Genomic DNA, 13,392 nt, shown 5'->3' with positions numbered 1-13,392 from the left:
TTATTTTAAGTGTTGACTTTGTCAGATAATTATTTTTCTTTTTGACACTGAGTTTGATTTATTATTTGAACTAAGGTTTGATCATTAAAATTAAAATTTATTTAACTTTATGTGTATGATATCATGATGAGATGCCTTGCATGCTTATAAGAAAAGTTTCTTATGAGTATGCAGTGGTTGCCATGACCTTCGACTCATAATCTCGAGTCAGGGGCATGATAATTTATATGGTATCAGAGCATAAGTAGATAGATAGAGACATGTAGAATAGAATGAGCGAGTGATGGGTAGATATTAGAAAATTTGAGAGGTTAGTTATGATGATTATGATCTGACCTGTCTTAAGTAAGTTTATAACTTTATTAAGGATAAGTTATCATCCCAAATTTGTCATAGGTCAATATGCCTCCACGATGAATGAAGAATACTCAAGGAGCGGTAGGAGGGACATCAAATCCACTTGGTGATAACACTCTCCAATTGAATAGCGGTACATCTCAGCAGGAGAAAATTATTGATCCTACTGAAAATACTCCGACAGTGCAGGAAGAGCCGAACATGACTCAATTAATGCAAACTTTGATCGGAGTAATACAAACACAGCAACAGTTACTTCAACAACAACATGCGTAGCCACGTCAGCATCCTCCACCGACATCTGGACATGGAGAATATCTGATGCAGAGAAACAACATCGTCAAGTTTAAAAAGCTAGCTCCTCCAGCCTTCAAAGAGACCATCGAGCCATTGGAAGCTGACAATTGAATTATGAAAATGGAGAAGGCATTCATCGTGCAAGAATGTCACGATGATGAGAAGATCTGCTACACAATATATCTGTTACAAGGTGAGGCATACAACTGGTGGCGCATACTTGAATAAAAATATGAATACGATAGGATACCACTCACTTAGAAGAGATTTCGAGATAAATTCTTTGACAAATACTTTTCTCGAAGTGTCAGAATATAGAAAGAGCAAGAGTTCATTCATCTGAAATAGGAGAACAAATTCGTTGCAGAGTATGAAGCTAAATTCACGGAGTTAGCCAAGTTCATTCTAAGATTAGTTGAAATTGAGCAAGATAGAGTACATAAATTTGAAATGGGACTGAAGATGAAAATTAAAAACTAAGTTGTACCCTATGAGTTAACTACTTATACCTCAGTTGTGAATAAAGCTCTAATAATTGAGAGAAAAGTTAATGAAGCACATGCGGAGAGAGAACAAAATCAGAAGAAAAGAAATAGGTTTGGTGAAACTCAAGGACAAAATCAGAACAATAAGGATCCAGCAAAGAAGTCAGCAAATGATAAAAATCATGAGAATGAGACGGCTAGATGTTCGAGATATGACCGAAGAGAGCATGAGTCTTCTAATTGTCTATGGAATACTCATTCTTGTTTTAGCTGTGGACAGAAGGGACACAAAAGTGCTGATTGTCCCCAAAGGAATGAGAATAGATCCACACAAACAAAGGATGGAAGTCAAAATCTGAAAACTCAAGGAAGGATCTATGCACTCACACAACAGGATGCTCAGGCCTCTAATGCTGTGGTGACAGGTATCATTCCTGTATCTGGTATTTATGCTTTAGTTTTGTTTGATTTTGGTGCTACACACTCCTTTATATCCACTACTTTTATTAGACAACATGATATAGTATGTGAATCTATAAAAACTAAATTATATATTGAGACACCAGTAGGTGGTATTTTGAGTACCGAAAGTATGTGCAAGTTATGTAGTATCAGAATAGGAGAAAGAGAATTACCGACAGATTTGGTGGTCTTAGATATGCATGATTTTGATGTCATTCTAGGAATAGATTGGCTTGCTACTTATCATGCCTCTGTGGATTATCATGAAAAGAGAGTGAACTTTTAAATACCGAAAGAATTAATATTCAATTTTGATAGAAGTACAGGAACCATCCCTCCACGTATTATTTCATTTGTGCAAGCTAGACAGATGCTAAGAAAGGGATGTAGAGGTTATCTAGTATCAATAAAGAATATAGAACATGATAAATTGAGGTTACAGGATATTTCTATCATAAATAAATTTTTGGATGTATTCATTGATGATTTATCCGAACTACCATCGGACAGAAAAATTGAATTTACCATTGAGTTGGTACCCAATACTGGTAGGATTTCTAAAAGTCCTTATCGAATGGTCCCCATGGAGTTGAAGGAGTTAAAAGATCAATTACAGGATTTATTGGATAAAGATTTTATAAGACCTAGTATGTCTCCTTGGGGAGCTCCAGTCTTGTTTGTGAAAAAGAAAGATGGTAGTATGAGGCTTTGTATCGACTATAGAGAGTTAAATAAGAACACTATCAAAAATAAGTATCCTCTACCTCGAATCAATGATTTGTTTGATCAGCTGCAAGGTGCACAACTTTTTTTTAAAATTGAACTTCGTTCAGGATATCATCAGTTAAAAAATCAAAGCAGAGGACGTACCAAAGACTGCATTTAGAACTCGTTACGGATATTATGGATTTTTAGTGATGCCATTTGGGTTAACTAATGCTCCAGCAGCCTTCATAGATTTAATGAATAGAATATTCAAATCCTATCTTGATAAGTTTGTTATCGTATTTATTAATGATATCTTGATATATTCAAGAAGTAAATTGGAGCATGAAGAATATTTACGGTGTGTACTATAAATATTGAGGAAAGAAAAGTTTTATGCCAAATTAAAGAAGTATGAATTTTGGTTGGACAAAATAGTCTTCTTAGGACACATCGTATCTAAAGATAGAATTTCTGTAGATCCAACAAAAGTGGAAGCTATGATGCAGTGGAACAGACCTACAAATATTTTTGAGATTCGGAGCTTTCTGAGAATGGCAGGTTATTACAGATGATTTGTAGAAGGATTCTTCCGCATAGCTGCACCTCTGACTCGTCTTACTCAGAAAGGGGTTAAATTCGAGTGGACCGAGGATTATGAACAGAGTTTTCAAGAATTAAAATAACGATTAGTTTCAGCCCCTATCCTTACTATACCAACAGGAAATGAATGATTAAAATATATAGTGATGCATCTAAAAAGGGACTTGACTGTGTATTGATGCAACATAGTAAGGTAGTGGCTTACACCTCAAGACAATTGAAACCATATGAACAGAATTATCCAACATATGATTTGGAGTTAGCTGTAGTGATTTTTGCCCTGAAAATTTGGAGACATCATTTATACGGTGCACAGTGTGAAGTGTTTACTGATCATAAGAGTTTGAAGTATATTTTTACGCAGAAGGAATTAAACATGAGACAGAGAAGGTGGTTAGAACTGTTGAAAGATTATGATTTAACAATTTATTATCATCCCAAAAAGGCTAATATTGTCGCTGATGCCCTTAGTAGAAAATCCATAGAAAATTTGATTATTTTAATCACACATCAAAGTCAATTATTGAAGAATATAAGAAAACTGAAATTAGACATTCGAGTATATGACTCAACAGTATAATTAGCCAACATGAGAGTTTAGCCAACACTCATTGAAAGAATTATAGTCGCTCAAAATGATGATCCATAATTAATGAAAATAAGGGATTCAGTGGAAGCTGGTGTTCAATCTGAATTCAAGATACATGATGATGGTTCGTTGAGGTTCGAAAATAGAATTTGCATACCCAATGATTCAGTACTCAAACAAGAAATACTTCAGGGAGCCCATCAGACCGGTTATACAGTTTATCCGAAAGGTACTAAGATGTATAGAGACTTAAAGAAAATGTACTGATGGAATAATATGAAGAGAAAGATCGCTCAATTTGTGGCTCAATGTTTGGTGTGTCAACAAGTTAAAGTGAACATCAGAGACTTGCAGGATTACTTCAATCTATCAATATTCCAGTATGAAAGTAGGAACATATCACTATGGATTTTGTAACTGGACTATCTAAGGCTCCAAGTAAAAATGATACAGCCTGGGTGATTGTGGATCGATTGACAAAGTCTGTACACTTTCTATCAATTAGAGTTGGATTCACTTTGAAAAGACTAGCAAAATTATATATGAAAGAAATTGTAAGGCTACATAGAATTTCAATGACCATTGTATCGGATCGAGACACTAGATTTGTATCACAGTTTTGGAAGAGCTTACATAAGGCATTAGGAACAAAATTGAACTTTAGTACAGCCTTTCATCTACAGACTGATGGTCAGTCAGAGAGAACTATTCAGATTTTAGAAGATATGTTGAGAACTTGTATTTTAGATATGAAAAGTTCATGAGATGAGTATCACCTTTGATTGAGTTCGCTTATAATAATAGTTATCAAGCTAGCATTGGTATGGCACCTTATGAAGTATTATATGGTAGAAGATGTTGATCACCGATTCACTGGGATGATGTTGGTGAGCGGAGAATATTAGATCTCGAACTTATTCAACAAGCAGTCGAGAAGATTTAATAAATTAAAGAATGACTTTGGGCAGCACAAAGCAGATAGAAAAGTTATGCAGATAACAGGAGACGGAAATTAAAATTTTAAATTGGTGACCATGTTTTTCTCAAAGTGTCTCTTTCAAAAAGAATCTCAAAATTTGGCATTCGTGGCAAATTGAATCCTAGATATGTGGATCCATTCGAGATTTTGAAAAAAATTGGTGAGGTGGCTTATAGACTTCCTTACCACCTTCACTTGCCGGAGTACATGATATTTTTCATGTTTCTATGTTGAAGAAATATTTACCAGACCCAAGTCACATCGTGAAACTTGAATCATTGCAAGCTAGAAAGGATCTATCATATGAAGAATATCCTGTACAGATCGTGGACTGTAAAGAACAAGTACTGAGACGTCGCAACATTTTTCATATCAAGATACAGTAGAGTCGATATTTGAAAAGAGAAGCTACTTGAAAACTAGAGAAGAAATGAAGCAAAAATATCTCCAACTCTTCGAGACCACAGGTATGACAAATTTCGAAGACGAAATTTTTTTTAGGGTGAAGAATGTCATGACCCAAGCCCAAAGCCCAATTGAGAAGACTCAAGCCCAAGCTCAATTGAAAAGAAAAAGAAGAACAGAGAAATCAAAAAGAAGACTCCCAATAGGAGTCTTCTTCTCCGATGAGCCACGATGGGATCGAGAGTCCTAGGACCACCAGAGGTCCTAGGGCTCTCTATAAAAAGGCCTTCCCCCTTCCTAAGAACTCCCCACCGGTCTTCCTCCCTGATTTCTCCGATTGAAGCCGCGGCCCTTGATTCATGCTCATCGCAATTTCTCGCCGACAGGATCACCGGAGGATGAGGTAAGCCCTTCTTCCTCTTCCTCTCTCCTCTCTCCTTTTTTTTGTGCCTCTGTACACAACTGTCGGTGATGGTATCGTCGGATTTCGTCGAAGAAGGGACCCCATTGTTTGGTCTCTTCTTCTCTTTGATTTTCCGACGTCGGCGATCACTGTCAACCGCTGGCCTTGGCCTCTCCGAACTCGAGAGAGTTGCCCCCTACTGCCGGCCTTCGCCGTGCCGGCTGTGGTTCGGACGATCGGTCAAAGGGAGGGGAACTGTCGGTCCCCTGTTTCGGTCAGGGAAGACCACGAGAAGAAAAGAAAAGAAAAAGGAAGGAAAAAGAAAAAGAGAAAAAGAAAAGAAAAGAAAAAGGAAGGAAAAAGAAGGAAGAAAAAAAAAGGAGAGAGAGAAAAAGAAGGAGAGAGAGAGAGACTTTCTCTCTCTGCTCTCTCTTGTGGATTTTTTTTAGGATTGATGGATTTTAAAAATAATAATAATAATAATAATAATAATAATAATAATAATAATACAAAAAAAATTTCCATGGATCAATCCAAAAATTCTGGATGCTGTCATCTAGTCGATCCATGTGAGGACATTGGATTTTAAAAATTTTTAATTTTTTATTTGATGAAATTTTGATCAAAAATATGATATTTGATGTACCAGATTCAGAGAAGGATTTTCAAGATTTCTAGAATCCCTAGTTTGGATTTTCTTTTGAGGTAAGTAGTATTTTATTTTTATTGAATTTATCTGATAAATTATAAATTTGAATTATATAAATTCAAGGCATGCTTGTGATTGAAAATATTTGTTGAAATTAATTGTGATTGAAAATAATTGTTGAAAATTATTTATGATTAAAGATATTTGTTGAAAATTATTACGATGATGTATGATCATAAAAAATGATATGATTGATTGACTCGAATATCGCTTATTTATATTATTATCAAAAATAATATATGAATTGGAAGATGATATGAATTGACAATCTGGCTATGTAAAGGACCCCGCCAATGGGGGTATATACGTTGGCAAATAATTTATCCTGAGAATTTATGTCGCCAGCGAGACCAGCGACATGTCGCCAGAGAGACCAGCGATAAATCACCAGCGAGACCAGCGGTTCCGAAGGACTTTACTGCCAGATGATTTGCAGCCTACCGTAAGAAGATACGCGATATTATGATCCTGCCACAGAAAAAATATGGTCATAATTCATGGTTGGTAAGAAGAACTTAAGAAATTTGATGAATTTAAGATGATAAGCATAATTTGAAATGATGATGAATTAAAATTTTATATATGATTGATAGTGTGTGAATTAAATTATAAATTCATGAATTTACATATTGATTATGTTATTATCAGTAAACCGATATGTAAAGTATTATTGCCTGATTTATTCAGTTAAAGGTATACACTGCTTACTGGGCTATTTAGCTCATGATGAGTTTTATATTTTTTTTTACAGATCCAGAAAATTAGCATGATGCGAGATTTCGGTTGGGAGAGTGATTAGAGATAGAGTTAGCTTAGTTGATTTAGGATTTTCTCAGAATTGATGCAATATTTTTATTTTAAATGTTGACTTGTCAGACAATTATTTTTTTTTTGACACTGAGTTTGATTTGTTATTTGAACTAAGGTTTGATCATTAAAATTGAAATTCATTTAACTTTATGTGTATGATATCATGATGAGATGCCTTGCATGCTTATAAGAAAAATTTCTTATGAGTATGCGGCGGTTGCCATGACCTTCAACTCACAATCTCGGATCAAAGGCGTGATATATTGCCTGGCCTTTAATGATAATGAGATTATGTCTTGCTGCATCTCTGCTAGCTTTGGCTTGAACTCACGAATTGTAGGATCATAGCTTAGATTACTCTGATGAGTTAATGCTATCATTTTTAACTTAAATTAATTATTAAAATCAGTCTGAGCCACATTAGATCTCCTGACTGCCCAATACAACTACTGCATATACATACATAAATATGTGCATATGAATGTAGGTACGCACATACATGCATTGACATATTTCTGATGTGAATGCTATCAGAAAGGGCAAATTTTCTTTTGCTACATTGCTTATGTGATGTCAGCATTACAGCATCCAATCATTTATCAGATGGCCATTTTTGCTTTTTCTTTAATTTTTCATGCCCTTGTGTAAATCCATAATAATGTTCTTGCAAGCAAAATTTATGACTTGGAACTTACAATTTATTACCTTGCTTTATCATTACCTGAGGTCAGCATGGGTGCCAATATCAGAGACAAATGGGTGTTGTTCCGATGTTCACATCGTTCTCTTAAGTAGATTTCATCAAATTACCATTTCTCATCATAAATCATCAATTTGCCTTCAGTTATTAGTACTGATTAACACTAAACTTACTTTGTATATATGCAAGTATATAGATTCAGCACTTTTGCTCATGGAGCAGCTAGGGAGTTCTTTGTTTTTGTTCTGTCATGAGAATCATTGGCACAAGCTAAAAAATTGAGGCAGAATGAATTACTGTTGGATTGAGCAAAAGTATGGAGAAGAATGAATGATAGCTGATACTTTTTTGCTACATCAATGGTAACATAGCATTGGACTTGATCCCACAAAGGATTCAGAGGATATTTTGTGTTTGCCAAATTTGCATGGGATATATAGTCTAAATGGTATGTTAGAGAGGATATCTATATAGTTATTTAGTGTTGGAGACTTTAGCTGCATCCGTATATGAGAACACCCCTACTCCATTTAACTGGTGAGTTTTGGTATCCCAGACCTTCACTAGTATGTCCAGTGGCCCCTACAAGCCCTCAACTTCAGCCCTTCTCTACCTCCTCTTGTCAACTGAATCATAAAATTTCAAATTTCAAATTATGCATTCCACCATGAAGACAAATCATAAAATAGGGTAGCTGGGCACCAGTTTGGTTGATAGTTTTTTTTATTATTATTATTTTTAAAATATAAAAGGGAGTATAAGTTTGGTACTTTAGTCAGCATGCTAAGGCCATATAAACCTTCTTAGTCCAATATTGCTGGAACATTTCCTTGTCCATAGATCCATGTATATAATATCTTGACATTGTCACTCTTTTGATGAAAATGTCTAGTTGGATTTAGGTGGAGGGCTGACATCAAGTTGACTAGTCGTTGTAACATAAGATGCTTAAACTACGAAATGAATCTGAAGGAAAAATTTTTGCTGCTAGTGGACCTAGTTTCTAATGAGGAGAAATAGAGAAAAAATTTTTAGCTCAATACAATGCAACTTGGTTGGCTTGCTAGTTATGTTTACTCAGTTTATCGAGACAGATGTATGATTAAGTTCCTGATTTCTGCTTAACAATGCTCTTTTAGCCTTCTCTTACTTGCTTCTAGTATGATATCTTTAAACCAGCATAGATAAGCTAAAGCTACTTGATGTTTTGATTTGAAATGGCTCACACAGGCAAGGTCCAGGTTAGAGAACTCGCAGTATGACGCAGAGAGTTGCCAACTGAAGTGAATAGGTGCAACATAACTGAAAAATCTAAAATTGGAATTCTTGTCAAAATCTCTTAACATGTACTGCTACAATCATCATCACCTTGTCTGAGAAGATCATCTTTCCTCTTATTTCAAGAACCTTAGATCAGCCGGAGCAAAATTTGGTACTAGAAATCTTCGATCTAAAGATTGATGTCAACCTATCTCCATTAAGCTCCAGTCCTTCACTTGAGAAGCATGGACTGCTGCTATTTTATGTACACATGTATCTCAAACTAGGTAGTAAACATCACTTCACTATAGTCATGAAATAGCCTCCTGTCACACGGTCAAATACATAGCCTCCTTTCACATACTCAAATATGTGATATTTTTTGTGTGCAAACCATACACTACCTCTGCTCGATCAGTGCATCACCCTCACTTCTCAATAGGGCAGAAACAGTTCCAGTACTAATTTCGGAGCCAAATAACCCTATTGGTGACTAGGGTGAGCTATTAATGCTTCATCAGTCAAACAAGCAAGGGTTATGTAAATTTTAAAGCCTTATCCACTCTTGTTTTGAGTAGTACAAGATTGCCACATCATGTTGTTTTCCTATAGCCATGTTGGTTTTGAATCCAAAGTAGAGTTACCCAAAATGACAAATGTTATATAAAAAGGATACTGTCCTTCCAATAGCTTCCACACAAGTAGTATAGAATTGACGAGGGCATATAGTTTACCTTTATGGTAAGTGCTTTTGTGACATTGCGCTAGTTATCTTTTTTAGTCACTAAATTTATTAAAAAAAAGAGAGTACAAAAAAAGAAAAGAAAGGAACTTCCACCAAACTCAATATAAAAATTTGAATTTAAAATTTAAAATTTAAATTCTCCTCTATCAATCATCAACCAACATTGTGCTAGTTGTTGCTTGTGTTAGATTGGTCATTTTGAATGATGAAAGCTATATTATTAATTTGATATATTTTTAATTCAGATTGATCCAAGGGAAAGGAAACAAAGAAAAAAAAGAAAAAAGAAGTAATCCTTCAGAGTAAATTGTCAGAAACAGATCATAAAATCTAGATTAGCATCACAAATTTGTTATTATTTGGTATTACCAATATAGATGATATGCAACTGGAGAATTAATGCTATAGAAAACAAAATTGGATTTCAAATGGTTACATAACGATACATTTATTTGATACTTGTTACGGCCTGATCAGCCAGCTCATAAGGTCGGACCAGCTTCCAAGATCATTCGTAATCATGTGGCATAAGACGGTCCCACTCGTCTGTGAGGTATTATCCGTTTGGAAGTCACCGTGGGATCCCGCATGATTTTTTTTTTCGGAACCACGCTGCTTGGGCCAAAAGGCGTCTCTCAAGGGCTGAAGGTTTCGAAGTCTTATAAGATAAATGATCTGACTGAACAATCGATGTAGGGCTAAAATCTGGCTTCCTCTGCAACAATACCTAAGAATCTATGGTCCATATAACAAAACTTGAAATCAAACTGAATTACCTAACAATTCCTCCAGCATTTTTCCTTCAGTCTGTCCCATCCAAACTGTATTGTAAACTTGAAATCATCTTTCCACTGGTGAACAGGATATCTTATGAATAAGTTAGCTGGGTATCCTAACACCCCCAGCTATGTTGGTTCGAAAATATATTCCCATATGTTGATAACAACAAAAGAAAAAAAAAAGGAAGGAAAATAGAGGAATTAGAGTATGTATTTTTGGTCATCCTGCCATGATCATGTACACCTTATGGTTACGTGGGACATTTGATTGGCTGCTCGGAAACAGCATATCTTAGAGCATAGACCCAGATACGGTGTGTTGACGAAGTCACTCTTCAATTGGGCTATCAGGCGGGTTGGTGGTGGGTTAACATCGATTACAGGATCACTTGTAACATAAGATTTTATCTGTGAAATAAAAAAAAAACATGTGCTGATGCTGGATCTAATTTCTGATAAGGAGAAGAGGAACTCTAGAGGTTGATTCCTTGTAGCTTCGATCAGCCTTGTTGGTTACGGTTGCGCATTTTATTGTGATAGATTTGCAGTTTGGTGACCTAAATCTGGTAAACAATGCTTTCTTAGACTTCTCTATTTGCTTCAGGTAACATATATTTCATACCACGTAGGTGAACTTGGGCTACTGGATGTTTTGGTTTGAAATGGCTTTCATATGTAAGGTCAAAGAATGATGTCAAGCTACCTCCACCGGACTCCGCCACCTTTTTTTTTTTGGGTTTTTGAGCTATACGTTTACCAGCTTTAATTAAGTATACAAGATAATTACAAAGATAGAAGTGTGTACAAGCAAGCGAAAGCAACATGATCACACAAAATAAGCGAGAGGAAGTAAATCACTTCAAATGTGTGCAACTATGGTCCCGTACCCAGATCAAGCATGTGCTAGGCTAAGTCGTACCTCACAAGCTAAAGCGATGATGTAGAATAATTACATTTGTGTGTGCTATACTAGGTCTTACATTCATATCCTGGTTCGCTTTTGTACAATTATGCATGAGTTTGAGGGGCATTTGGAGATTATAGAGAGACGAAGTGAAAAAAACGAAGCTGGTCATGCCTCTCTTCCATGTTTAACCTTTCAGCCCACGGGAAAGAAGGAATAGAGAAGCAGTGACTATCAACTTTATTCGTTTTGTTAATTTTGCATGAGAAAATATGGAACGGATTTGTTAATCCAATTTGATAAGTATCCTGAATAGCTGTGATCCCTGCCCCCCTCCGCCCCCTGGTTCCATGATACAACAGATTTGTCTCCCTTATGCTTTGGTTGTTAAGTATATCTTTTTTTCTTGATTGAAAGTTAAAAAATATATATATATATATTTTTAAATTAAAAATAAAAAATATTATAATTTTTTTTATATTATATTTTAAAAAAAACCCAATAAACTTAAGAAAGAATTAAAAAAAAATTTATTTTTTAATTTTTTTCATCATTCTTTTATTTTTATTGATTTTTTCAATCCACGGGGTCCCAATTGATAAGAACTTAGGTGGGATACTCGAAATAAGCCTTAAGATTGAATGTAATATTAATTTTATTCTTTATTGTTAAAAAGATAAGACGAAAATTATAAAAGATTCACTAACTTTCAATTTTTTTTTTTCAATTCCATCCGATTGGAGAAAAAAAAATTATGAATTTGAGGCGATTTGTATTTTCTTTGTTTCTCTCTTTTTCTTTTATTTTTTTATAAAAAATTCTCAATCAAGAAAAATAATAATTTTTTTCTCTCTTTTTTTTTTTCTCCTATTCTTCCATCCCAACCAAGATATTAGTGCATCAACCTCACTCACAGGCTCTGGGTAGTAGAGATTTTCGGCCTCTAATATTTGGGTCCGGTTGCTGAAGTGGTCTTGAAATCGATCTAGTTGAGATTGGACTAGACGACGGAGCTCTTAGAAAGTTTCTACAAATAAGTCTGCTTATTAAAGGTTGCCCGGTGAGCGATCCTTCAACAGTCGGTAATTCAGAGATAAAAGGGAAAAAAAATGAAAGAGGAAGCTGAGAGCTCTCGAATGTGTTCGAGCGGATTACCTCTCCATTTACGGAGGAAAATTGATATCAGTTTCTAAAAAGACCATGGTCATTTCCACGGGGATTGCGTACGTAGGATCAATGCATTGCAGCGATCTCCAGTTTTGGACTAGCATGGCCAATTGGTGATGCTATCTCATTGATTTCTTGTCTTATCCGTGCGATATCGGCAATCCTAGACAAGAAAAGTACTACTGTAGACCTCAGACTGATTCGACCACATCTTTTGGTTATTTGTGTCTGAGGCCACGCCACATCAGATCCTATCACTAAGTAGGAAACGTATGGCTGGTATTCGGTGTTCTTTCCTAGTTTCCACGCACCTATCCGCCGATCTTATTTCAATGAAGAAATATTGCTTTGTATCCAAAAAAAAAAAAAAAAAAGAAATATTGCTTAAATTCTTTCGGGTGAACCATTTTACTTGGTCTTTTGAGCTGGACCCCGTCGACCGCTAACGGAATTTTTTTTCTCGATAAAGTGACTTTTAATCACGTGGCACAACTGGACAAGGTATCCTTCCGGACACTGCTGTGTTAACAACGGCAGAAGCCATGCCGTGTGCGATTAAAGAGCGATTTTAGCGCGCGGACCAAGTCACGAAGGTGGATAAGATCCTCCCGTTCGGAGGTCACTGTACTTGGACTGGCCAGCACACCTAAATCTATTATTTAAACTTTTAAACTTGTTCTATATGCCCAGTTGTTGAGGGATGACCTTAATCTACTTCTCCTCCTCCTTCACGCCGTTGAAAAGTATTCCATCTTGACGGTGAGCGGGAGACTTTGGAACCCCGCCTGTGATCTCACTCCCTTCTACTTGTTGTGGTGTCGTGGACTTTGACTCCATCCAAGGCCTGTCGCTTTTATTTTGACCATGTATCAGATTCGGTGTCACATACTCCATCACCAAGTACAAAATCAGTAGGTTTTGATCAGGTTCAAGCCCTCCACAATCTCTGATGGCATATTCTTTTGGGATTTTATATTTTAGTATTGTTTTTTCCCCTTAAATTGGGTGGATTAATTATGCTAATAAGGAGAAA

This window comes from Elaeis guineensis, chromosome 6 (assembly GCF_000442705.2).
Source record: "Elaeis guineensis isolate ETL-2024a chromosome 6, EG11, whole genome shotgun sequence".
Lineage (NCBI taxonomy): Eukaryota > Viridiplantae > Streptophyta > Magnoliopsida > Arecales > Arecaceae > Elaeis > Elaeis guineensis.
Note: the sequence above shows the minus strand (reverse complement) of the source record.